The 25,126-nt window shown below is 40.4% G+C and overlaps 1 protein-coding gene and 1 long non-coding RNA gene across 4 annotated transcripts in view; one reads left to right on the top strand and one right to left on the bottom strand.

The window, feature by feature from the left end:
- The window catches only part of LOC117065044, a 60,095-nt gene extending 49,910 nt beyond the window's left edge, over positions 1–10,185 (bottom strand). Inside the window, exon 1 of the long non-coding RNA XR_004429805.1 lies at positions 7,828–10,185. This is a non-coding gene — a long non-coding RNA (uncharacterized LOC117065044). The remainder of the gene's footprint in view (positions 1–7,827) is intronic.
- Positions 9,268–25,126, top strand: part of LIFR (LIF receptor subunit alpha) — a 76,022-nt gene continuing 60,163 nt past the window's right edge. For 2 of the 3 annotated variants that reach the window (XM_033179407.1, XM_033179405.1), the window contains exon 1: positions 10,307–10,619. The gene's annotated coding sequence lies outside the window, so the exon portion shown is untranslated. Of the gene's footprint in view, positions 9,835–10,306; positions 10,620–25,126 lie in introns of those variants that run through there. The other variant, XM_033179406.1, reaches the window with a different exon arrangement.

The raw sequence follows: 25,126 nt of genomic DNA, 5'->3' as shown, positions 1-25,126 counted from the left end.
TCTGACACTGTGCACTGCAGGTTCCCAGGAGCTGATGATGTGCCTCTCTTCCCAACTCTATGTTCAGTGATTTCACCTTGGTAGCTTGAAGTTGGCCATGGTACGAGTGGCAAATGCTGGAACCACGGAAAATGGCAAATGCTACAAATCAAGGATTTTCTTCTTTTTTTTTAAGAATTGGTTGTTAACACATCAATGAATCACCTGTCATATGAACATTTCTAAAGCCAGGAATGGGGGACATACTCATCAGAACTCAGGGACTAAGCATGAGGGATGGGTGGTTTCCCACAGGGCAATCTAGACATTGTTACTAGGAAACGAGAGAATGAATGTTGGGAAGTGTCCTCCCATATATTATACTATTACATTACACTATGTTATAATTGAGGATCCACAATGAACTAAGGGTTCTAAAATGGCCTGTGAGCCTGTGACTTATAAAGCTGTTTAACTCAGTGTTACCCAACCTTCTCTGATTAGAAAGTCTCTTTTTAAATAAGCTTCTGATTAACTTCTCAATGCCTTTAGAAAATAGTGAACAAGAGTATAGAGATATTAATACAAAAGAAGGGAACTAACAATTTTTATGTAGATCTATTGCTGTGTTAGTGGCTGGGGGAGAAAAGATCCTTTATCGTTTTCTCTCCCTTGAATAGCAAATAGAAAATGCTTAAAATGAAGAAAATATTGATTTTAAACCAACTGATACGACTGCAAACTTTATCTTAACTTTGAGCGACTAAAAGGGATTTAAAAATCAAAGGAACAATATATTTCCTATATCTTTTAGGCTGAATATTATATGTTAATTCTAATATTTTTACGAGCTGTAATTAACCTTCAATCATTCAGAAATCAAATACTCAGGCTTTAAGCATGTATATCTAAAACTTCATCTAGTGCTATGATAGGAAGAAAAAATGAAAGACAGAAAGCAATGAAAAATTAATTTTAAAACAGTTTCTTTTTTGGCAACTCAGGCTAATCAAGGACATTCTGACCATGTTTTGAGTCTTACTATGTAAGCTTCATAAGAGTCTTCATAAGACAAAGGGCTTTGTGTCACTTACTGTTGTTTCCTTAGCATGCATATGTATTAAGTACTCAATAAATATTTGTTGAATACTGAGTTTTAAAAATCAACAATGGCACTGGGCGCAGTGGCTCACATCTGTAATCCCAGTACTTTGGGAGGCCGAGGCCGGGGGATCACCTGAGGTTGGGAGTTCGAGACCAGCCTAACATGGAGAAACCCTGTCTCTACTAAAAGTACAAAATTAGCCACGCGTGGCAGAGCATGCCTGTATTCCCAGTTACTTGGGAGGCTGAGGCAGAAGAATCACTTGAACCCGGGAGGTGGAGTTTGCAGTGAGCCGAGATTGCACCATTGCACTCCAGCCTGGGCAACAAGAGCTAAGCTCCATCTCAAAAAAGAAAAAAAAAATCAACAATGATGACAGAAGTATACTTTAATTCCACTTGATGCTTTCTCATATACATCATCTCATTTCATATGTTTTGTGGACATATGAAGGCACTGTTTGCCCTTCCCACCTTCCTTCATGTAGGAATTTACCTTCCCCCAGTAGCTATGTCACCATCTGGGACTTTATATTCTTTTACGTGACCTTTTTCCCTTCTCTTTTGGCCTAAATTAGTTAGGCAATAGCTATGCTGCCATTTGGAAGTTAATATTCTTTTTCACGATCTTTCCTCCTTCCTTTTTTGCCTAAATTAGTGAGGGCTGTATTTCTACCACTTGTAGGAAAGGAATCGTCATTGAACAATTTTCATTGTTATATCTGTTATACTGAAAACTATATTAATGGAATACTGATATGCTGTGTTCTTCAACTGAAAATTTTTATTTTCTAAAGATAAAGTATTGAACATCCAGGGCTCAATACTGAATATAAGTCTAGTACAATTTCAACAAATTCCTTACTAAACTGCTGTGCAAAATATAGATGAAAGCTCATACCTATAATCCCAGCACTTTGGGAGGCCAAGGTGGATGGATTGCTTGAGGCCAGGAGTTCGAGATCAGCTGGCCAGCGTGGCGAAACCCTGTCTCTACTAAAAATGCAAAAAATTAGCCAGGCATGGTGGCAGGTGCCTGTAATCCCAGCTACTCAGCAGACTGAGGCAGGAACCACTGGAACCTAGGAGGTGGAGGGTGCAGTGAGCCAAGATCGCACCACTGCACTCCAGCCTGGGTGAAAGAGTGAGACTCTGCCTTAAAAAAAAAAAAAAAAATATATATATATATATAGAGAGAGAGAGAGAGAGAGAGAGAGAGAGAGAGAGAGAATACATATATATACACACATAAAGATATATATGGCATAGACAAAAATAACGCTCTCTAAATCCAATGGAAGTGTCTAGGGATGCTCCTGGCTGTTGGTGGTTTTGAATATATTACTTTAAGGTTGAAGAAAGGAGTAACCCACGAGAGGTGAGTAGCAGAATGAGAATCCGGTCATGGGGAACTGGGTGTGGTGGCTCACACCTGTAATCCCAACATTTTGGCAGGCTGAGATGGGAGGATCCTTTGAGCCCAGGAGTTTGAAACAAGCCTGGGCAACATAATGAGACCCTGTCTCTACAAAAAATAAAATCAGCCGGGCATGGTGGTGTCTGTAGTCCCAGCTACTTGGGAGGCTGAGGTGGGAGGATCACCTGAACCCAGGAGGTCCAGGCTGCAGCGAGCTGTGATGGTGCCACTGCACTCCAGCCTGGGCAGTAGTCTCAAAAAAAAAAAAAAAAATCCAATCATGGGGTCTCAAAGCAGAAGAGAGTAGTGTGGGCAAGGGGGATGGGCTGGTCCTACAGAGACACAATTCTGCACTCAAACAACACCCACAGGAAACAGCAAGTCTCTATCTCAACGAGCAATACAACCTGAAACAGGAATGTAGGAGAGAAAGAATTAGATTCAACCCAACAGAGACAAAGGACAGGAGCCATTTGGACTAAAGAAAGACAGAATTCAGAGCATGTCCTTTGGGTTGAGAAGAGCCTTTGATAGCACTCAGTCAAAACCCAACTTTGTCAAAGCCTCACTCACAAAGGCACTGTGGTGTAGGTGAGATCCTAGTGAAGCTCCTGAAACTAGAAGCGGTAGGAGAAGGTTCAGTGGCCAGCACTGAAGTGGAACATAGCGTCCAGGAGTGAGGAGTGTGGGCTTTGGAGCCAGACTGCCATGGTTTGAATCACACTGTTGTCAGTAACTGTGTGGCCTTTGGCAAGTTAGTGAACCTCTTTGCCTGACTTGTAAATGGAGATGACAACCCTCCCTGTAACTTGCAGGGTTGTAGGGAGGATGGGCTGAGTTGGAAGACAGTACCTGGCATGCCATAAGTGCTTAATAAATGTTCAATGTTTTCTAGTGATTATGAATTCTGAGCCCCATTTTTAGTCAATATCTTCTAAATCATTATAAATTGTGATGACTTTGGAATTAAACAGACTGGTGCGTTCATATCTTTGTTATTTTACTCCTTTGAGCTTTGGTCTCTTCACCTGTAAAGTAAGACTAATACCTACACATAAAAAACACAGAGAAAGTGCCTAGCATGGGGACTCTTTATGTTAATAACCAATTAATATTAATCTCCCAACCTGAGAGTCACCTGCACAGCTATGTTTCTCTTTTCTAAAGTTAAGAGAAAACCCAGTCAGGTTAGACTCATTGGAATAGTCCAGGTCAAGACCACTTGGGTGGGTAGAATGGAATTCTATGTGAATTCACGTTTGAGTGGGAAACCACATTGATTAGGGTAGTAGCAAGGTTTCTGTCAACCCTTTAAGTCTAAGACCCTGGGAACAAAATAGCCAGAAACACAAGATTTCTTGGGTGTTGTCACAGAAAAAAATTCCAAGCTGCAGACTTTCCCTTTGAGAGTGGTGTCCTCAGTTACCTTAAATTCCAGTAGAAATACCAGCCACAGAAATGTCCGTGTTTACCAGGGCTGCCATAGTGATGGCTACTTTTGTTTTCCCGATATGAGACCCAGGCAGTGTTCTAGATTAGGTACCCGAAGAAAACCATGGGGACATCACTGTTATTTAAATTAATTATTTAACTGACTAGTTATTTTTCAGCTACCCAGTGTTTCAGAGACCTTGAATTATGCCTATTGGCAAATGTGTAACCACTGAAAATTCTTCACAGTCAGAAACTGGAAAGAAAAATTCACCCCTGTAGTTTTAGACTTTTGGTTTTGTACATAATATTGAAGGCTGTGGATTAAGTGCATTATTTAGAATAATATATTCAGGATTTAAGGAATTTGGGTTCAATTTTGAACCACTCCACCACCCCTGGCTAGACCTCAGCTCAATCCCTTAATCTTTTGGCTTCTTTCTCCATCCGCACAAGATGCCTCTGGCAACGCATTGAGTGCAGTAGCATAGGAATACATTCAATAATGGGCTTAATATCACCACTCAAAAGGGAGTAAATTGCTTTTTTGTGGGATCCATTAGCTTAACTGAGAATATTAGCCTAGTATTCTGGATGTATGATGGGCTATAAGAAAGAAGGTAGCATCAATTTAAATGTTTTGCTTTGCCTCCCTAAATGACTCTGGACAACAGATAAAGAATAAGGGGAAAGAAAGAAAAGCAGGGACAGAGGAGAGTGCTCAAGAAGTCAAAAGGAAGAGGTAAAGGGATGGAGGCTCAAGGGCTAAGAAGTGAGGTATAGGTGAAGATGGAGGCGGAAGAGAAGATGGGAGAGGCAAGAAGGGAAACAAGAAGATTCCTTAGGGATAGGAAGAACAAGAATGTGAAACGAAGATTCCAATCAGATAGAAGTTCATCGGGACAACCGTATGGAGAGGGGGCAGAGCAGAGTAGATGGGCAGGGTTCACTCTGGAAAGAGAGGGTTTGCTAGGGCTGTCTCCCTCCCTCCTGTCACTGGCTCTCTTCACATTTGCGGTGCCCCCAGGATCCCCAACACTGGGCTTTTGGCTCAGAGAGTTGGCTTTAACAGCTGTGCCATTTAGTCTCCCAAGAGTATAAGAGGTCTCCAAGACCCAGGAGGTTAAGCAAATGTTAGGGGGTTATCGGGGGAAAGTGTTCTTACTTCATGTTCTTCAAATTAAACAGTGAAGTGAAGTCATAGAGGACATGAGGTGATGGTAAACAATACAATGGAACCAAAGAGAAAATGACTGCTTTATGGGTATCTCAGTAATACCAATTTACTCCTCATAATTCTCTAAGCTTTACTCTGTAAGGACAATTGGGGGCTAGAACTGCCTAACCACCACCCCACTCCCAAAGTAGGCTCCTGTATTTGCTTTGATAGATTTAGGAGTGGTAGTAGAAATCATAATAATGATAACATTCACAGCAAATATTTATTGCTTACTTTGTGCCAGGCACATATGCACGCATCCTTCCAAAAGGGATTTCAGATGGTCTACAAAAAGACAACTTCTAAGAGGGGAGGAAAAAATAGACATATATACCTTGGCTGAGGAAAGCTACAGTAAATTTGATATAGCAGTAAGTGGTTTGATAGGAATTAATTCATTTTGTCATCTCTACAACCCTATGAGGTAGGTACTTTTAATAACCCCTTTTTATAGAGAAGGGAACTGGGAAAACCAAGATTTGATATTACATCATTGGCTTGACTTCAAAGGCTAGGGAAAACAAAAACCAAAACAAAATAACTGTGGTAAGAGTCTCACTACTTACTTTCAACAATAGCAATTTTGAAGTTAATCACCACAAAAAAAAAATTAGCTCTGTATGCCACCAAAAGATAACCAAAATTGTTGTTGTGTAGTGTCCCTCTTAACTTAGATATGTGAGTATCGCTCAGGTAAGTACCCTTAAGACAAATTCTTCCCAGAGACTGGGTCAGGAAAGGCTTTCTCCTGATGCAACTATAGGACTCCTTCCACTTGACAATGAGAGCTATGCAAACCTTCATTTCCCCTATTACACTGCTATGAGGAAGCTTGGGCTCAGTTTTATGCTCAAATACTATTGTTTGTCTGAGCCAGAATTTCAACTTGTCTTTTTTTAAAAATATTTGTCTTTCATTGTAAATAAACCACCTTAAGTCCCTTTTGGAAGAAGGCATGGTATAAATAAAACAAAAGATAGGCCGGGCGTGGTGGCTCATGCATGTAATTCCAACACTTTGGGAGGCCAAGGTGGGTGGATTACAGGTCAGAAGTTCAAGACCAGCCTGGCCAAGATGGTGAAACCCCGTCTCTACTAAAAATACATAAAAATTAGCCAGGCATGGTGGCGGACACCTGTAATCCCAGCAGCTCGGAAGGCTGAGGCAGATAATTGCTTGAACCTGGGAGGCGGAGGTTGCAGTGAACCGAGATTGCACCACTGCACCCCAGCCTGGGCGACAGAGCAAGACTCTGTCTAGAAAAAAAAAAAAGACAAAATGCAATCCTGCTGGGGCCAAGCTAGAGACATAATTTATCAAATTACTGGACATAGCACCCTGAAATCATTGCATCTAAAAGAGAATATTCTAAACAGAATTTTGAGCTGATACTATTTTTTATGGTCTTTGTCATATTTTTCATGTCTCTCAAATAGCATTCCAAACCACTTTGGGTAAAGAACATAAAATCTAGAGAAAAACAACTGATTACTCTCAAATGTCTTCATGTTACAGGGATATAATTAAAGTTTTGAATCTTGTCCAACACCGTGCTCCAAAATAAACCAATTTAAGTCTACATTTATCAGTCAGCCTTAAAATGAAAAACAGTTTCACTCATTTCAATTATTCACAGGTTAATAAACTATGCTTAATTTGTAGTTTTTTTTTTTTTTTTTTGCTTCCAAAATTTATTCCAGGAACACAGCCATATCTTCTCCTGCTGACTGATAAACACTATATATATTAGATCACGCATAAAGATAAGCCTATTTAAGGGTCAAGATGTAGGTAATTTAATGAAAAACTCCCATCAACTCAAGGTTGCTGTTTCTGTGAGTAATTGATCCGTTCAAAAAACAACGCGTTTCATTTCCAGAACTTTCATTACAGGTGTGACTATGATTTTTGTTTCATTTGAACATTACTATATAATGATGCATTTCAAATGCAATAGCATTTGCAAAAAAGTAAATTATCAAAACAAAAACAGAAAGAAGAGCCAGTAGCTGGGAAGATCACAAACGTTTAGCACAAAATAATTAAGAAATCAGTTCTGCTTATCCAGCAAGTACTTACAGCTCAACATTTTGCTACTTCAGTCCCATTCAATTTTAACTTGTGACAAAACTTACACTTTTACTTCTAGTTTTGTGACTTACTCTATTTCATTGTTTTATTTATTCAACAAACACGGAGATAAGGCTCGTTGTATTATGCAACATAAGCATCAAACAAAATACGTTCTTGTTCTGATACTTATTTTGCAACTTATATTTCACTTCATGAAACTGCAAAAAGTAAACATTACATAAATTAGAATTTACAACATAGACTGGTCTATGACAAAGTAAGCAAAAATAGTGTCAATCCATGAGACTTGAAATTGAGATGAAATTCCTTCAGGAGTCCATACAGATTAATTCAGATTTTTATACAACAGATAAGAAAAATTTATTCTTGACAGCACAGACAGCAGTCAGGTGCCCTAAGCTGGGTTATGGCCTGGTCAAATATTGCTAACATATATTTAAAGCTCTTGCTTTGTTACAGAAATATAAACTCTGTTTTTTCTCATGAAACAGTGCATATACTGCAACTCTTCAAATTATACCTCAGTATGGTGTAAGGAATGTGGTGTTCCTTAGAAGCTGCGGCAAATTCCTAAATTTCTTACCTGTAAAATGGGTATACATGGAAGGTAGGTCTTCTGTGAAGCTCACAGCATAAACTTTCGGGCATCTTCTCTAGGCCTCCATTCCAGGCCTTGGCAGGAGCCTTGGCGATACATTCACCTGGTCATGCGTTTATGTACAATTTGCAAAAGCAATATCTTGTCACCACAATTAGCTGAGACTGAGGTTTCTTTCCGCTTGGACTTTCCCTCTGTCATTTTCTCTTCTACTGCGTGGTGCTGGGGCAACCTGGTCATGCTGTGTGATATAGTCAGGTTTTGTGTTCCTACCCAAACCTCATCTTGAATTGTAATCCCCACGTGTTGGGGAGAGAAGTGATTGGATTATGGGGACAGTTTTCCTATGTTGTTCTCATGATAGTAAGTGAATTATCACGAGTTCTGATGGTTTTGTGTTTGGCAAGTTCCTCCACTCACAATTCTTTCCTGCTTCCTTGTGAAAAAGGTACTTGCTTCTCCTTCCACCATGATTGTTAAGTTTCCTGAGGTCTCCCTAGCCATATGGAACTGTGAGTCAATTAAGCTTCTTTCCTTTATAAATTACCCAGTCTTGGGCAGTTCTTTATAGCAGTGTGAGAACGGACTAATACACAGTATTTGCTTTTAAGAGGACCACCCAAATTGCATAAATTGCAGGCCCCACAAAACCTGCATCACCCCCCAAGTATGAGAATAGAACCGATTTCACAGGCGTGCTATGAGGATTAAGAGGTAATGGACACATGGTGTACCAGGTGGATGTTAGCCATTATCACTATTCCAAATCTCCATCTATCTATTACAGCAAGGCCACAGAAACGAGCATTTTATGTAATATGCTTAAAACTAAATTCTTCTCATGGAATGGGATTTTTCAACCCCAGGCAACAGGGCCACATCAGGCCCTAGGCTTTTTTGCCTTCGTTGAGCCCCTTACTCCATTAAATATATATATATTTATATATATTAAATATATATATACTTAAGATTGTATTAGTACAAAAACAAATATATTAATTTTATATTAAAATACTTTCTTAAACCTAAATATTTTTCCTTCTGATTTGAAAAGAAATTTTTTTTTGTGGGCCTCTAAAAATATTGTGGACCTTAGGCACTGTGCCTAATGGAAAAGACAGTGACAGGATTGTGCAATATGAATAATGATAAATTTCCCAAACCATCAAGGACTCAAGAAAAAGGGTAAACATCTTAAATGGGATAAGTACCTATAATAGAAAAATGTTATCCAAACAAGGTCTTAGGTGTAACAGGAGGCGTTTTTAGTGTTCAAAATACACACATGGATGGAGCTGGCCATTAGGACACTAATAGCGACCGTATCTAGCTGTGAAATACATATTTTTGTTTTGGGAGTCTACTTTTCAATAAATGTACTTTCAGGTGTTTTGTTGCCCATTTAATTACATGATCAACAGGGAAGAGTTATTTTACAAAACAAGCTTCATTTTGCCAATTTATAAATTGCTTTGGAAATTCATCCAAAGGTCTTTAAAAAGCACGTTGGCCTTGGTGCTGGTGCATCACATAAATCACAGATGAAACAAACAAGCCGGTTTCCTACTCAAGGTGTGTCTGTAGTCCTGACTGTGTGCCAGGGGCTCTATCTGGCACATTTCTTAACTTTGCAAAATTAATTGTGCCGAAGAGAACACCATCAAACGCGTCCGGCATACAGCGTAAACATCTTCAGACCGTGATCCTGCGCCATCAAACGCACTCCAGCTAATTTCATTTGGTCATTACTCTGGAAGAAAACCGAGGCCAAGTGAAACCGCGGAAATGGGAACAATGTACGGAGGAAAAATCTCACCCCATTAAGGGATCCGTTTCTGCTCCGCACAAATAAGCCCACCCCGCCTTGGAGGCAAGACTAGATGGCTCCAGGATATTCTCGGCGCGCCCGCGGGCCTTCTCGGGCAGGGGAGTCCCGCACCCAGCAGGAGGGCGGTGACGCCAGCGGCGGCGCCTCGGCCCTGGGCTGTTTAGGTAATTCGCAGTCTCAACAATCATCCCCCTCTCCTAGAAGCTGGTTTTCGTGTGTGCAGTGGTAACAGAGGCGGCGAAAACACCGTCCCGCGCTTTCCTCTCCTCAAGGCACTGTTTGCAGCGGCAGCATTCGGAGAGCCGCGGTCCGCCCCGCAGGGCCGTCGCGCACTCGGCCTTTCGCGAGGATTTGCCTGGGCTCGGCCGCCTCGCTCTCCCCTGCGCTTCCATGACCTTCTGAGAGCGGCCTCACCACCCGAGGCTCGGAGGAAGCACCACCCTCGGCGTCCGGGGCCCGTGGCGCGGTCGCGTTGCTCCAACTGCCTGGAGCAGCCCCGCGGGCGCGCGGGCGCGCGGTCGGGGATCGGCGGGGACGCGCGGGTTGGGGCGGGGCCGGGGCCGGGGGCAGGGGCGGGTCAGGGGCGGGGCCGGGCCCGCTGCGCCCCCAGCCGAGCGGCGTGCAGGCGCCGCCCCCGCGCGCCGCAGTCCCGGCTGGAGCGACTCAGCCGTGGCGGTGGCAGTTAGTGTTGCTTCTGGGCGGCTCTGGAGGCGGCGGCGGCGGCCCGCGGGGTTCGCAGAGCGGAGCGGGCCGCCCTTTGCCCGTGGCCGCCTAGAGCAGCCTCTCGCCGGCACTGGGGAGGCGAGACGGCGGCGGCGGGTTGTGCCCGGCCCCCTCCTTGGCGGCTCCTGCCCCCGGGCGGCTGTGGGCTCTGGGCAGCCCCAGGGCGGCGGCCGAGGCGACAGAGCTGGCGGCCGGAGATGGCAAGATAGCGGCGCGGGAGCGTACCGTGAGTGCCGGGGGCGGGTGGGCGCGGCGCGGGGCAGGAGAGCCGCGGAGCCCCGCGGAGCCCCGAGCGGGGTCCCCAGGGGCGGCCCGGGCGGGGTGGGGCAGCGCTCCCGGCTCTGCGGAGCGTCCTAGGGGAGTGACCCCGGAGAGCGCTGCTCCGGGTCCCGCCGCTCTCCGCGCGCCCTTGGGTCACCCTCGTGTCCCGGGGGGCGCGGACTCTAGCACCCAGAACTTCTGCCCCACGCACGGCAGTGAGTTGTGAGGCCAGAGGTTACCTGGGGGATGGGAGGGAGCTTGAAATGTTTTTCTTTTGGAGAGGTGACCTGCTAGGTGATTTCGTGCCCCTGTGCTTCAACTCCTCTTTAAACCTGTTCCTCGTCCTTTCTGTATCCGTAGTGCATTTGACCTACCTGTATTTTTATGTGCTTACTTCCGAAGGTGATATACTGGTTAAATCCAAAGTTAAAGTGTTGGAGGTCAAAGTTAGGCTTTGTGAAAGATGCCATTTCTGTTATGTTGTGTAAAAGCACAAAGCTGGATTCAGGAGTTCTGAGCAACGCAAAACTGTACATCACGTGTTCTGAATTTACATGATTAATCTGAATTAATGTGATTTTGCCCCCCCCCCCACATTCCGCCACCAAAAATATATGAGGTCTTTTATTTGCAGTTGGGTATCTTTGTGTTCCTTTTTGAATGTGTTTAGTGCAGTCAAATATTGTTATAACCTGCACTGTTATTGAATGGCATTTATATGGAAATCGGTTCTTTGCATTTCTTTTTATGTGTCTTTAAAAGATACATTCTTTCAACAGAAAAGTTTCAGTTTGAAGTTTGCCTTCCGATTCGTGTTCAGTTTCAGATTAGTTTTTAATTTTAAAAAGTTATTTGCTTGAAGTAAGATTAATGTGATATAGTAGTATCGTTTAGGCAGGGGTCCAGAAATGGTATAGAAATTAAATTTAAAGCAAACCTTTCCTTTTCACAAGTGGATAAACCAAGGAGTTTTTTCAGCGCAAATGCTACTTGCCCTTCCCCTTACATGATTATTTTGCCACAGATCTGAAATTACATTTCACTATTACCAGAGGGTTTCTTGTCTAAGCCTGGCAGAGAAAAGGAAGCCTAAGTATAATGTGTTTTTAAAAGCATGAGACCGTTCTTTTACTTGTCTTTTACGTTGACTTTCTGCTTTATAGTCGGGTGCAACTGTTCATTTGGAAACTTCATTAGGGAGTCAGTTGCAAGCTCAATTTAAATATATGATGTGTTCTCAAGTTGGTCTGAGCAGCTATTTCCTCTCCAAGAATTGAATTGAGACTTCTTTGCTTTGTAATAGGTGAGATCACTAGCAAGCCTCTGATTAGTGGAGACTTGAATTCTCTTCTGGGGAATGAGAATCAGGGACTCTGTTGTTGAAGGAGCAAAACTTTTGTGATTTTTGAAAAATTTGCTTCTGAAAGGTCATCTTTGACAAATATGTTGGTAATAATATGCATTATTCTTATGTTAATTGTGCGGCAGGTAATCTTTTCACAATGGAGAAGATTCAATAGATATAAAAGATACAGAGTAAAAAGTATACTTCTCTCTCATCATGTTCCACAGCTACTGGCTCCTTGTGTATGTCTTTCCAGAGATAGCCTATGCTCATTTTGTATGTGTAAACATTTTGTATGTGTTCTTTTTGTTTGTATTCCCAAAGATGAGGTCCCCCTGTCCCTCTTCCCTCCCCAGAGTACTAAATCATGGCAGTCTCCATTGGTATCTGAGAGAGCCTGCCTCATTCTCTAACAGCTGCTGAGTACTCCATTAGGGATGGACCATAATTTATTTAGCCTCTTTATTGTGATATACGTAGGTTGTTTCTAATAATTTGCTATGAAATTGTAAAGCATTAATTTTTGAGGTTTTTAAGTGGATTTGGTTATTCCCAAAGGCCTAAAGGGAGTAGTCATTTGTTTATATCATCTTCCAGGAAATAAATGTGCCTTCTCCCCAGCGTGCATTGTTTGCTTCTATATAACTTCACAGTAATCTATAAGAGTCTTTGGCATCTTTGCTATGAAGTGGGAGCCATGATGGTCAGTAACTAAAGTCATTATTCCTTGGGTAACAACTTGGCTCTTTGTTTCAACAAAAGAAAAGAAGGAACAGATATGCATTTTAAAGAATAATCTGTAGGAAAAATTCTTAAGTGTTTAAATATTTTTGAACATAGAGAGGCAGCTTGTACCTTTGATTAAATTGAAGATGAGGGTAGTTTATGTTTCATAAAATTTGGTTGACATTAGGCACTCAAATCCCTGCCTTCTGTAGATTATCACCAGTATCTTATATTTTAATGTTAGTATAATATGGTTACAAATTTTATAGTTTATGATAGGATTAATAACAACTTTTAAGGGAATGGATGCTTTTAAAAAATATTTAGCTCTTTTCTTTAAAATGAAAAAATTGGGGTCTCTTGTCAGCATGCTTTTGAAAAAGAGTAAATTATAAAAGTAATGCTAATGCTAGGAATTGAGCCTGATACATTATACAGCTTGAACATTAGCCAGTGTTGAACTTTAGTATTTTCATTATGCTTATTTTTGAGGGCTATTTTTAGGACTAGTGTAAGCTATGATAATCTTTTAAAACATATACATATATAATATATATATAGTTTAAATGGTGCAAACACCCCTTAGAATTTAAGGCATTCTCTTGCCTTTTATTTGGTACCTGTTGTGATACAAAACTGCTAACCTTGTGTATATTTGTTCTTAAATAGGTATTTATTGGGCATCTGTTAATATTCCAGATAACTTTCCAGGGACTAAATTATGGCACTGCACAGGACAGACAGACCCTGCTATAATCTCAGTGAAGGAGATGGATAAAAAGCAAAGATGCAATAAGTGATAGTGACTAGATAGTGCTAAGTGCTGCAAAAGAAATAAAGCAGGGTTGCGTGGTAGAATGGGACAGGATGTGGGCTGCTGTTGGCCTGAGAAGCCTCTCTGGGGTGGAGGAGTCTGAGCTGAGAGTTGAATGAAGGGAATAAGCCTATGATTTTGGAGATCTGAGAGAAGAGTGGCTCAGGCAGAGGGAAGGGCAAATGCAAAGGCCTTGGAGCAAGACTGAGCCTTGCATACCTGAGGGACAGAGGACCGCCTCTGTGGCTGGTGTTGGTGAAAGGAAAGGGTAGAGCTGCAGGCAGGAGAGGAGTGGGCTGGGGTTGATGCCCATATGTGTTGCATATGTCAAGAAATGTTTACAGAAATGGGAAAGATGTGAGTGGTGGAGTTCCTCTATAGGCTGGAAGCTCCAGGGGGCTAGGAACACATCTGCTTGTTACCCATTGTATTTGCAGCACCAGGAACCATCTTCATCTCATAGTGGGCTATGAATAGTTATTGAGTAAATGAATGCTTAGAGAATTTACAAAATAATCTTACCTGCTTTTGGTCAAAATACTTAGATTTGGGAGTCTTTTAGTTTTCCAGCTTGGCTCTGGCCTTTGACATAGGCAATTGGTTATACTGTTTCACTTTTCTTTCAAATTATCACTTTAGTTGGAATATTGCTTTAAGTCAATTACACTTGACTGCTCTTCCATGAAATTCAAGTGTAAACCTTAAAAACAAACCCTTTTCAGTAAATTATAGTGATTTATGAGAGATTTTCAGAAAGATGAGTATTTTTATCTTTTATTTCTATGTAATAGCCATTTGTATAAGTGTAAGATTTCAAAGATGCCTTGTGTGTATTGAATGTTTTAATTCTTTGGGCCAGATGACAGACTAATGAGTAGATAAAATATATGTAGCTACTTTTATTCTCACAGGAGAAATGTGTGCCTGCCCTATAGGGAATATCAATAATTTGTGGCATTTCCTTTTCCCAACTTCTAATCTGTCATTCTAAATAATAATTGAAAACTTGGGAAATGAGTTTTATGCCAAGCAGTTGTTATAGATGTCTAATAAGAATCTACATCTTTCTCTTGACTGTGTCTTTTGGACTCCTGTTCCATATTAGAAGTGTTGTGGTCTTCCAGAATGATGGTTTTTAACTTTTTTGTTTCCTATCTTAAGCGATTAATACCTTAGCATAATAAGCTGTTCCTACTTATGACAATTTTATTTCCAACTGTTTCTCTTAAGTTCTGTGCAAGTTATATGTAAAGGAGGGTTCTTTAGATCCTTACTCTTCAGTAAAGAGGCCTATGTCCTTTTGTCCTGATACAGCAAAAGTTCTTCAGTAAAAGAGTAGAAACACCTACTGGTTGGGGTAAATTTAGAGGCTTAGATGCCTGAGTTAAAGTATTTTTACCAATTCCTTTACCTTTCCTTTTGTGAAATAATGGAAATTGCAAATTTGTCTTACGTTGTCTAAAATGACAACACATGCATTCTTATAGGATGTTGCTGCTGTTACTGCTCAGGTGAGCAAAGCTTGTGTTTGGGAGATACTGTTCTACGCTTTCATGTTGGAAGTTGAGGAGAAACTTCTGGTAGGTGTATTTTTTCTATACTTTTGCACAGAGGTGAAAATCTTGGCTTCCAATCATTCTTCTGGTTTATAAGGAAGATACAGAGAAAGAATTGGAATCATTGTATATGCCTAGAGTGGGGAATATGTATCTATATTACTAAGCGGCAGTATCCTTAGAGGCCACAAGGCGGTGATGTCACTACCTAAAGTGTATGTGTGGTGCTCTTCCAGAGACTGCCTTGGAATACTGAGGCCTCTTGCAATACCTTCTTCTAACTTCTCCCGAAAGTGGGCTTCTCCAAAGACACCCTGAATCTGAAGACTGTTGAATTGTGGTAGCAGGAACATCTGGTGGAAAATAACAAGAGGTGACAGAAATGCTAATGGGGCAGTGAGATGTAGACTTCAGGCAGAATTGTTGTACCTGTTGAGTTGGAGGTAAGGTGAGTGGGAGAGAGGTGGGAATCATCAGCAGGACTTTAGGCTGCAGCCCCTGAGGACACCCAAGTGCCACGGTAAGCACTAAGGCGCCTGCTACGTGGGGACAGGATGCCAGCTGTTTCCGTGCAACAGGCCTGGAGACCCACAGTCATGTCATGCTTCTTGCCTTAGTGTTTATAGTACAGTACAAAGGTGAAAGAGGCAAGACCATTGCAGAAACATCTCCATAGAAACAGTTAAAGTTAGGAGCATACATTTTCTTCTAACTGGAACTTCATCCTACACTTATTCCTTGAAGTTGCCTGGATCACAATTTTACTGTAAATGTAAAATTGTTCTTTTGGGAGAATCTGATTTTGTGGAAAAACTATATAGAGCTTAAAATGCAAAGCTCTTATGAATAATAGAAAGTTAAGTACTCAAACAAAAATCAGGTGAAGTAGATAACTTGATGGAAAGTTGGAAGGCCATTCAGATCCATCTGGTCAGCTTCTTAAGATAAAGAAACTTAGACCTAGAGGTGGTGTTATAATTTGCCAAATAATCCAGGAGTCCTGATTGGCAGTGTAACCATGATTTTTGGACTCTTAACTGCAGGGTTCTGAACTCCTCTCTAGAACCAGCGGCTCCTCAAGGGCAGGAACTTTTGTGAGTTTACTACTGTGTCCCTAGCATTAGAACAGTGTCTAGTCTATAGTCACATGTTTGTTGAATAAGTGATTATCTAAAGGAATTTTAAGAACTTCAGATTGCCATGTTAGCTATAAGACAGTACTTACACAATCTGAAAGAACATACCATTTTATGAGTTTCTTGTTAGAAAAATAGAACATGTTGCTATTAAAACCCAAACTCTTAAGCCAGACAGGCAAACAAAGGTGCAATGTTTTACATCTTAGCTTGGTACCTTTTAAAGTCTGTTATCACTGGATTTTCTAAAGTCATTCTGTTAAGTTCAGCCTACTGGTATCTGGTATCATTAAGTTTTATATTTTGTATTTGAAAATAGATGCCTTAAAATCTAGCATTTATTGTTTGAATTTTTCCCTGTTTTTTTTTTTTTTTTCAGATGTGCTTTATCACTAGCTCAGCTATTTTAAAAATTTTTTTTTTTTTTTTTTTTTTTTTTTTTTTTTTTTTTGTTGAGACGGAGTTTCGCTCTGTCGCCCAGGCTGGAGTGCAGTGGCCGGATCTCAGCTCACTGCAAGCTCCGCCTCCCAGGTTTACGCCATTCTCCTGCCTCAGCCTCCCGAGTAGCTGGGACTACAGGCGCCCGCCACCTCGCCCGGCTAGTTTTCTGTATTTTTTTTTAGTAGAGACGGGGTTTCACCGTGTTAGCCAGGGTGGTCTTGATCTCCTGACCTCGTGATCCGCCCGTCTCGGCCTCCCAAAGTGCTGGGATTACAGGCTTGAGCCACCGCGCCCGGCCTATTTTAAAAATTTATGGCCGGGCACAGTGGCTCAAGCCTGTAATCCCAGCACTTTGGGAGGTCGAGACGGGTGGATCACGAGGTCGGGAGATCGAGACCATCCTGACTAACACGGTGAAACCCCATCTCTACTAAAAAAAAAAAAAAAATACAAAAAAACTAGCCGGGCGTGGTGGCGGGCGCCTGTAGTCCCAGCTACTCGGGAGGCTGAGGCAGGAGAATGGCGTCAACCCGGGAGGTGGAGCTTGCAGTGAGCTGAGATCCCGCCACTGCACTCCAGCCTGGGCGACAGAGCAAGACTCTGTCTCAAAAAAAAAAAAAAAAAATTTATGGCCCTATGGGGATATGATTGTTTAAAAACAAATCTGGTCAACTGGAGGGTTTTGGAAATTGTCACTTTCAAATGCTGTTGGTGGGTGTTTCAATTGTTATAACTTTACAGGAGGGCAGTTTTGTATTACTCATCAGAAGCCTCAAAAATGTGCCCCATCCGTTAGTCAGGCATGTTCACCGCTAGGAATCTAAACGAAGGAGAAACAATAAAGCATGTGTACAGAGACCAGTCTTCAGCAGTGGTTATAGTGCATGTGTGCACCATACTCCTGTCAATACCTTTCTCCTCGCAGTGATTCTTAAGAAGCTTACTTCCTAGGGTGTACCAAAATCTGGAGGGAGGTCCTCTGAAGTTTGGAAGAAACTCACTTCCAGATTCTAGTGACCTCCACAAAAATATACATTAAAAAAAAAAAAAACCCTCCTCTAATTTGCAAAAATGATTTTTGTAAGTTTTTTTTTTTTTTTTTTTTAGACAGTCTTGTTCTCTCGCACAGGCAGGAGTGCAGTGGTGCCATCTCGGCTCACTGCAAGCTCCGCCTCCCGGGTTCAGGGTTCCGCCATTCTCCTGTCTCAGCCTTCCGAGTAGCTGGGACTGTAGGCACCTGCCACCACGCCTGGCTAATTTTTTGTATTTTTAGTAGAGATGGGGTTTCACTGTGTTAGCCAGGATGGTCTCGATTTCCTGACCTTGTGATTCGCCTGCCTTGGCCTCCCAAAGTGCTAGGATTACAGGCGTGAGCCACCGTGCCCAGCCTGTAAGTTTGTTTATAATAGTTATAAACTAGAAACACCTTAAATGCTCAATAATAGGGGGACTGATTAAATGAGCTGTGGTACCTACATGTGATAGAATACCCTTTCTTTAACAGTGATGTAGAGGAATATTTATAGATGTGGAAAGATACTCAATATTTGTAAACTGAAAAAGCAGATTGTAAAACAGTGTGGGTAGATTGATCCTTGTTTTTGCTTTTGGAGTGTGTGTGTGTGCATGCATGTATGTGTGTGTACAATGTTCTGCATATTATGTGGGAAAATGTCAGGAAGACTATAGGCCGAATGTTAGATGATACTGTGTTTCGTGTGTTGAAATTACAGTTGACTGTTACTCTTTTTACTTTCCTGAATTTTCCACACATAAAGCATGCCATGTGGTAAAGAGTCTTGGATCAGATCCCATTTCCCATTTACTACTACTGGTTGTGTGAACTTGGGCAAGTTTTGTATTTCCTTATCTGTGAAATGGGGATAATAATATCCAGCTCACGGTGCCCACATGTAATATTTAATAAATATTACCTTCATCTCACTGATCTGATATGATGATTAAAGCCAGTATTCTATTCTTAATAATACAGGATTTCCAAGCAGAATAAGTGTTACGTAAGTTTTATCAAACTGTCGTGGAAAGCATTTCAGGGCATTCTGACAAACTATTTTGTTGCTTCTGGTCACTGAGAAATATTTTGTCGAGTTTTATTTACTTTAAAACTGAAATGCCTTCCATTGCCAATACGTTTTATTTTGAATTGAAGGCATTTTTCTTCTTCTGCTGTTGTCTTGAATAGTCCTGTATACATTTTTGAAGGTCAGGGTCTGATCTTTCTTTCATTTTATAGAGGAGTTAGAGTGGGATGTGAGTCATTAAAGTCACTGTTGAGTGCCTTTTCTTTGACAGGCACTAGGTAGGCATCAGATTTGCAGCAGTGTCCTGGACAGACATGTCTCTGCCCTGTGAATGACATATGGAAGTGACCAGTGTGGTTCAAAGCCAGGAGGCCCACTCAATAAATAGATGGTTACTACAGTTAAGTATCAAGTAGTCCTCATTTCCTTTCCTCTGATTTTTAAAGGAATTTTGTTGTGATGTTACATTTTACTGAACACAAACATTGCCTCCTGCGTATTCAACGAACTACTGTATATGAGGAACATACTGTTATTTCACTTTGTTGACATTCATGAATGATTTAGTGATGACTTATGTTATACAAGTGTGAGAATATCCTAGGTTAATTGGTTTAAAATTGCTACTGTATATCTTCTGTGAAGGATAATCTTTCATTATCTTAAGTATGACCTCATGCCTTTTTGAGGTTATCTTTTGTAAAATTGTTAAGAATGAGCTCCTCCTAACAAATATAGGATGCATGAAATTTATGGCTATCCCACTTGAGAAATTCCAGCGCATGATCTTACTGAGAGAGAGTGGCAAAAAAGCATTTACAGTCGTGTACCATATAATGATGTTTAGGTCAATAACAGACCATATATATGATGGTCGTCTCATTAGATTATGATACTATATTTTTACTGTACCTTTTTTATGTTTGGATACCCAAATACTTCCGTTCTGTTACAGCTGCCTTCAGTATTGAGTACAGTAACATGCTGCACAGATTTATAGCCTTAGGAGCAATAGGCTATTATACCATATAGCGTAGGTGTCTAGTAGACTATACCATATAGGTTTGTGTGAGTACACTCTATGATGTATGCACAACAACAAAATTGCCTAACACAAATCTCAGAACTGTATCCTTGTCATTAAGCACACATGACTATATTTAAAAATAATGTTTCCATTTGACAGTGTGTAAAACTACATTAGTTTGTAATTAGTTTTATGTAGGGACAATTTTTTTAAGTTGGCAACTGTTGTAAATATTTTGATAGCAAGTAGACTGTCAGTAGTCATTAAGATATGTCTTGGAACCTTTATGACAAATACCGAGCTTGCATTTGATTTTCCTCACACAGCCAAATAAAAGAAAGAAAATTTCTTGAGTTGTGTTTTCATGTTCCTGTGTAGAATTCATGGTAGGATAAGTTACATCACTGATTGTAATCAAAAGCAAAGTCACCATTTTACTTCTTTTTTTGCTTGAATAAATTAGCCATATTTTGAGAGGGTGTAGGTTAGGGGAAGAACAAATTTAGGAGAGTTATGAATCAAGAATCATTTTTGGACATAGTTTAAGATACCTATGAGACTTGCAGGTGACAAGTTGAACATGTATCTGAAGGTGACAAGACTTGCAAGTGACAAGTTGTACATATAGATACGTATTACTTCTATCTATCTCACATTGTTCTACCCCATACCATTGCCTTATGTGGACTTTACTCCCCTTGCCCCCACTGAAACTGGCAGTTAGCTTTCTTTTGCAGGGGTCGGGGATTTACTTTTCACAAAGAAACACTGTATGAGCTGCACTGAGTATGTAATGGTGACTGGAGAGCAACCAAACTGTGTTGACATGTAGACATTGGGCCACTAAGGTTAGACTTAGGACTTTGCCAACTCATCCTTTCCTGAAGGCCAGCTTCAATAAAATTACAGATGACGGTTTTGAAACTTTTTCAACTTACAAATAGTCAAAGCTGTGAGTGCTGTACTCAGTTCTTTCCACAGGCTGCGTTGCTGGAATCAGAAACTCAAATGCTTACAGGTACAGTGGACGTTACATAAATGGCAGAAGTGGGCCTGGTCTGCCGTTTGTCTTTATGCTTTTGATACAGAGATAATCAGAAATATGTCACTTTCTCTTTAACACTACTGCAAGATAGACAACAGTGATAATCTAGATGGTAAATGGCAACTGAAACTTGTCTCAGTTTTGAGGACCAATAAGGAAAGGTGAAAACTATGAAAAACTCTAGAACACATGTTCTTAGGAAGAAGTAACTGCTCTTACCTGGAGTTGATTGTTGTACTATGAGATGTGGAATGAGTATTTCCAGAGCTTCTTAATTTTGATTTTTTTAAACACTCTTATTTTGTAATGTTGACAAATAATTCAAGGATTTTAAAATTTTGCTTGTTTTATGTATATGGTTCAAAGTACCCACATGTGGGTACTTCTATGAAATAGGTTGTAGCTGGCACTTATGGTGAGGTGGGATTGCCTAGAGTAAGATTTATATTGAGCAAGAATTTATGATGACTTGGGCAGTAGTGAAACCAGCAATCATAATTTTTGTTTCATGTTAATAATTTGATATTAGATTATCTACTTATTTTTCAAACAAAAATGAATCCTCCAATTTTAATACCACTGGAGGACAGGATTTTCGACATTATGCATCTGATAAAGTGAGGAGACAAAAAGGTAGTCCTTTTTGGTATTTTTATGGCCATCTCACAATATTGGCCCAGCTTATTAACCATTTTTTTGTGGTTTTCCCATGTGTTGCTACTAAATCATATCTCCTCCCATCTGTATTTGTTCATTTTCTAGGTGTTATTGTTATCAGCATTATCATTTCGTTTTGGACCCTGATGTCCATGCTAAATTTATTTTAATGGATTTATTTATTAGAATCCTATTATTACACCCTGTATATTTGCTGTTTTGCCCATTTCTCCACATTGTCCAGGGTGGTATCTAGTATCATGAGAAAGATGGTTTTAGAAATAATTGCCATATAATATTATATGTAGTAACGTAAGCATATGCATTACGCTCTGAGAACACGAGATACGTTGTTCCACAGATAAGTTAGATATGATTCGTATATCTTCATCCAACTCATTAATGAAAATACCAAGAAAAGCAGAACTCTTTGATATCTGTCTATATCACTTTTGTTCAGGTTGACATCATCCTATGAATTAGCACTCCAAGTAAGGCTGATCATGTGGTCAAAGCAGCCTCTTCACTCTGTTTACACAGCTTGAATTTCTTTACCTTGCTAATACTCATCTTTCACATATTAGAAAAGATTTTGTTCAAACAGAGATACATTTTGTTGTTTCTGATCCTTGCTTTTCCCAATACAATAGCGTATCAAGTTAAGGCTAAGGATGGGCTGACATGCATGGGTCTGAGGTCTTCTAGGATTCCTTTCTTAATACTGTTGATCTTCTTATCCGGGATCAGTTATCAAGCTCACAGGCCTCTGGTCTGTAGGATTTTATTTCTTAACAAGAATGACCCTTTCTGAAATAGCTTTGCCAAATGTCAATTATTTTAGGTGCTGTTATGTTTTTCATACTTGGTTCCACTCTTACATAGAAGATGCTTCACCTGCTTAGAAGATGTTGTAGACCATGTTCTGAAGCCGGAGCTAAAGGATTTATTTTAGTTGTTGTTGTTTTGAGAAGCGTAATCTAAGATGATGCTTAGGATTTCGATATCTGGGATTAAATAGTGTCACAAAGAAAAAATCTTTGAATTATTTTGGAGTGGAGAGCTTCAGATTCTGACCCTAAAGAATGTTAAGAAAACATTCAGGCACATTTTGGTCAACTTCTGTGCGTTGAAATCTAGGTGTTAAAAACAGTTTATATTTTAAGATTATTTCAGCAACAAGACAATAAATTTTTAATGCCAATACATTTTGTGACAGGTTAACTGGCTCCCTAAGAACTATATTTGGCTTGCAAATGTATTTTGTTTGGCCCACATAGTGGGTTTTTTTTTTTTAATTGGAATTAATTGCCAGCATTTAAAAATAAGGGGATTTCATCATAATAATAATAATTAAAAAAAAAAAACTCAGAAAGCAACAACCTGGATTTCCTGCCCTTTTGGAAAAACTGGAAGATCTGTGGCTGTACTGGCCACTCATCCTATGTGGTATAATACAGACACAAGGAGCTGGCGAGGGGCTGCCTGCCAGCGTGTGTCATGTGAACGGCTCCAGTCATTTCATCCGGCTGGCTCTTGAAGTATGTTTGAGTTTGCACCTGCTGAGTTGAGAGCTTAACCAATTAAAAGTGTACTTAGAGTTGGAGGGAGAACAGTAAGATGGCAGTTATTTTCCATTTGTTCTCTGAACGTAGACTGTCTGATCTTTGTTATAATATGATTAGTGGAAGTGCTTGGTAGAGCAGGTGGTGTTTCCCCAGCAACAGTATTCACTGGACAGGGTCGAGGTAGAGCCAAATTTCTAGTCACATTGTACATCTACCAGTTTGTTCCTGCAGGTGACAAACAAGGTTTTCTGAAAACAAAACAACTGTTAAGTTTCTTATGATACTTAAAGTAGGGAAAGCAGGTGCTGGGTCTTAGTTGTGTAATTTGAGAGCTAAGACCTGAGATGTTAGGTCATTTATCTGTGAGCCCCTAACTGTCACCTATTCAGTGGTAGAATAGGGACTGGAGTCCAGGACTCTGACTCTAGCTTAGTTGCTCATTTTACAGTTTAGTGTAATGGCCTGGAGCTGAGATTTGCAGTGAGAGTTGGCTGCAGGTCCTATTCTGCTCCCTACTAGCTATGTGACCTTTCTGTGCCTCAGTTTTCTTACTATAAAAAGAGGGAAATAATACTAATAATACTGACCTTATAGGATTGATACAAAAATTACATCCAATTTTGCATTGAAAGAACTTAGAAAAGTGGCTACTCCTTAATAAACAGTATATAAATAATGCCTAATATCTGAAATACATGTATAAATTATATTTTACTTGGTAGAGTTAGCTAAAACAAGCATGTTACCTGGATGGAATTATTGTGTAATTAGTATTTTTCCCCCTCCTAAAGTTTAGAAAGGCCTTTAGGGATAGTTTTACTATATGTATTGCCCCCCCAAAAATACCCCAAAAGCAAAAACAAAAAACAAAAAAACTTCAGTTTGAGCCAGTATTCTTTTTATTAATGAATTTTTGTATAGCAAACAGGTTCATTCAAAAGCATAAAGTTTATCAGCTTACTCTTCAGAATGTAGACAAACAACTGAATGGCATGAAAATATTTTAAGTCCTCACCGAGGACTCTATTTGAATGGATTTGTTTCAGTCACCAAATAAATCTTGTGTGGTGGATATAAAGCACTCCTAGATGTACGAATTTTATAAAGATAAGGCTCTGATCTTAGCTTATAGTGCAAAAGAAGAAAGGGAGAGAATGATCTTCGTAATACCTGGTATGATAAGGTCAATGCCTAAAGGGGAAATTGATGTCCAGTGGGAGCATAAACAGAGCACTGTGTCTGGTTGGACATAGCGGTCAGCTTGAGAGCCAAAAGGTAAGAGATGCCCCTAGGAAAGGAGTAGAAGAGGTGGAAGAAGATTGCAGAATAGATGTGTGAATTTGAGTGTGGACAGATATCTGAGCTGTTGGTGGGCCAACCTCCTGACATTTGGCCTGGAGCTTCAAAGAATGATAGGGTTAGTGATATAGATGCTTTCAATATAGATATATTGAAAGCTTTGCAACTCACTATGGAAGATAGATTGTATGATGATTGTGAATTACGTATGCCAGAGGTTGAGGAGGGCCTGAGCCTCCAGAGCAGTAGAAATGGACTTGAGGGAGAGGATGGAGAAAGAATCAAGGCATGTTTTAGGTAAAAGTGGCAAGTCAGGTGGGAAGTGTGAGGAATAAGGAAGAGTCAGGATTACTCAGAAGACACTGGTGCCATGGGCTAAGACTGGGGCACAAAAGAGCAGGTTTGGAGGGAAAAGTGAGTTTAATTCAGTACATCTGGAGTTTTTGAGGAATCTGAAATATCCAAGTGGATATGAAGCATCAGAATATTTTGTCATGCCTGAAGGAACCTTACTTGAGTGGATTTGTGTGAGTAAGCAAGAAATTATCTGGTGAATAGTTAGTCTGTAACTGGGAAGAGGCCAATCCTGGGAACACGGATTTGGAAGTAATTAGCATATGAGTGATGTTATAGCCACAAGCACAGATAATATTGTTCAGTCAGGAAGTGAAAGATAGAAGGAGCAGTGGGCTAAGGAGTCCCACCAAGGAAGCTAAGTAGGAATAGAATTTTAATGGCATCTCAAGTCAGTGAGGGAAGGAATGGATTACCTAATAAATGGTGTTGGGATAAGTGGTAAACATTTATAGGAAAACTGAA

This window comes from Trachypithecus francoisi, unplaced genomic scaffold (genome assembly GCF_009764315.1).
Source record: "Trachypithecus francoisi isolate TF-2019V2 unplaced genomic scaffold, Tfra_2.0 Lachesis_group2, whole genome shotgun sequence".
Classification (NCBI taxonomy): domain Eukaryota; kingdom Metazoa; phylum Chordata; class Mammalia; order Primates; family Cercopithecidae; genus Trachypithecus; species Trachypithecus francoisi.
This window is presented reverse-complemented; position numbering and strand designations above follow the sequence as displayed.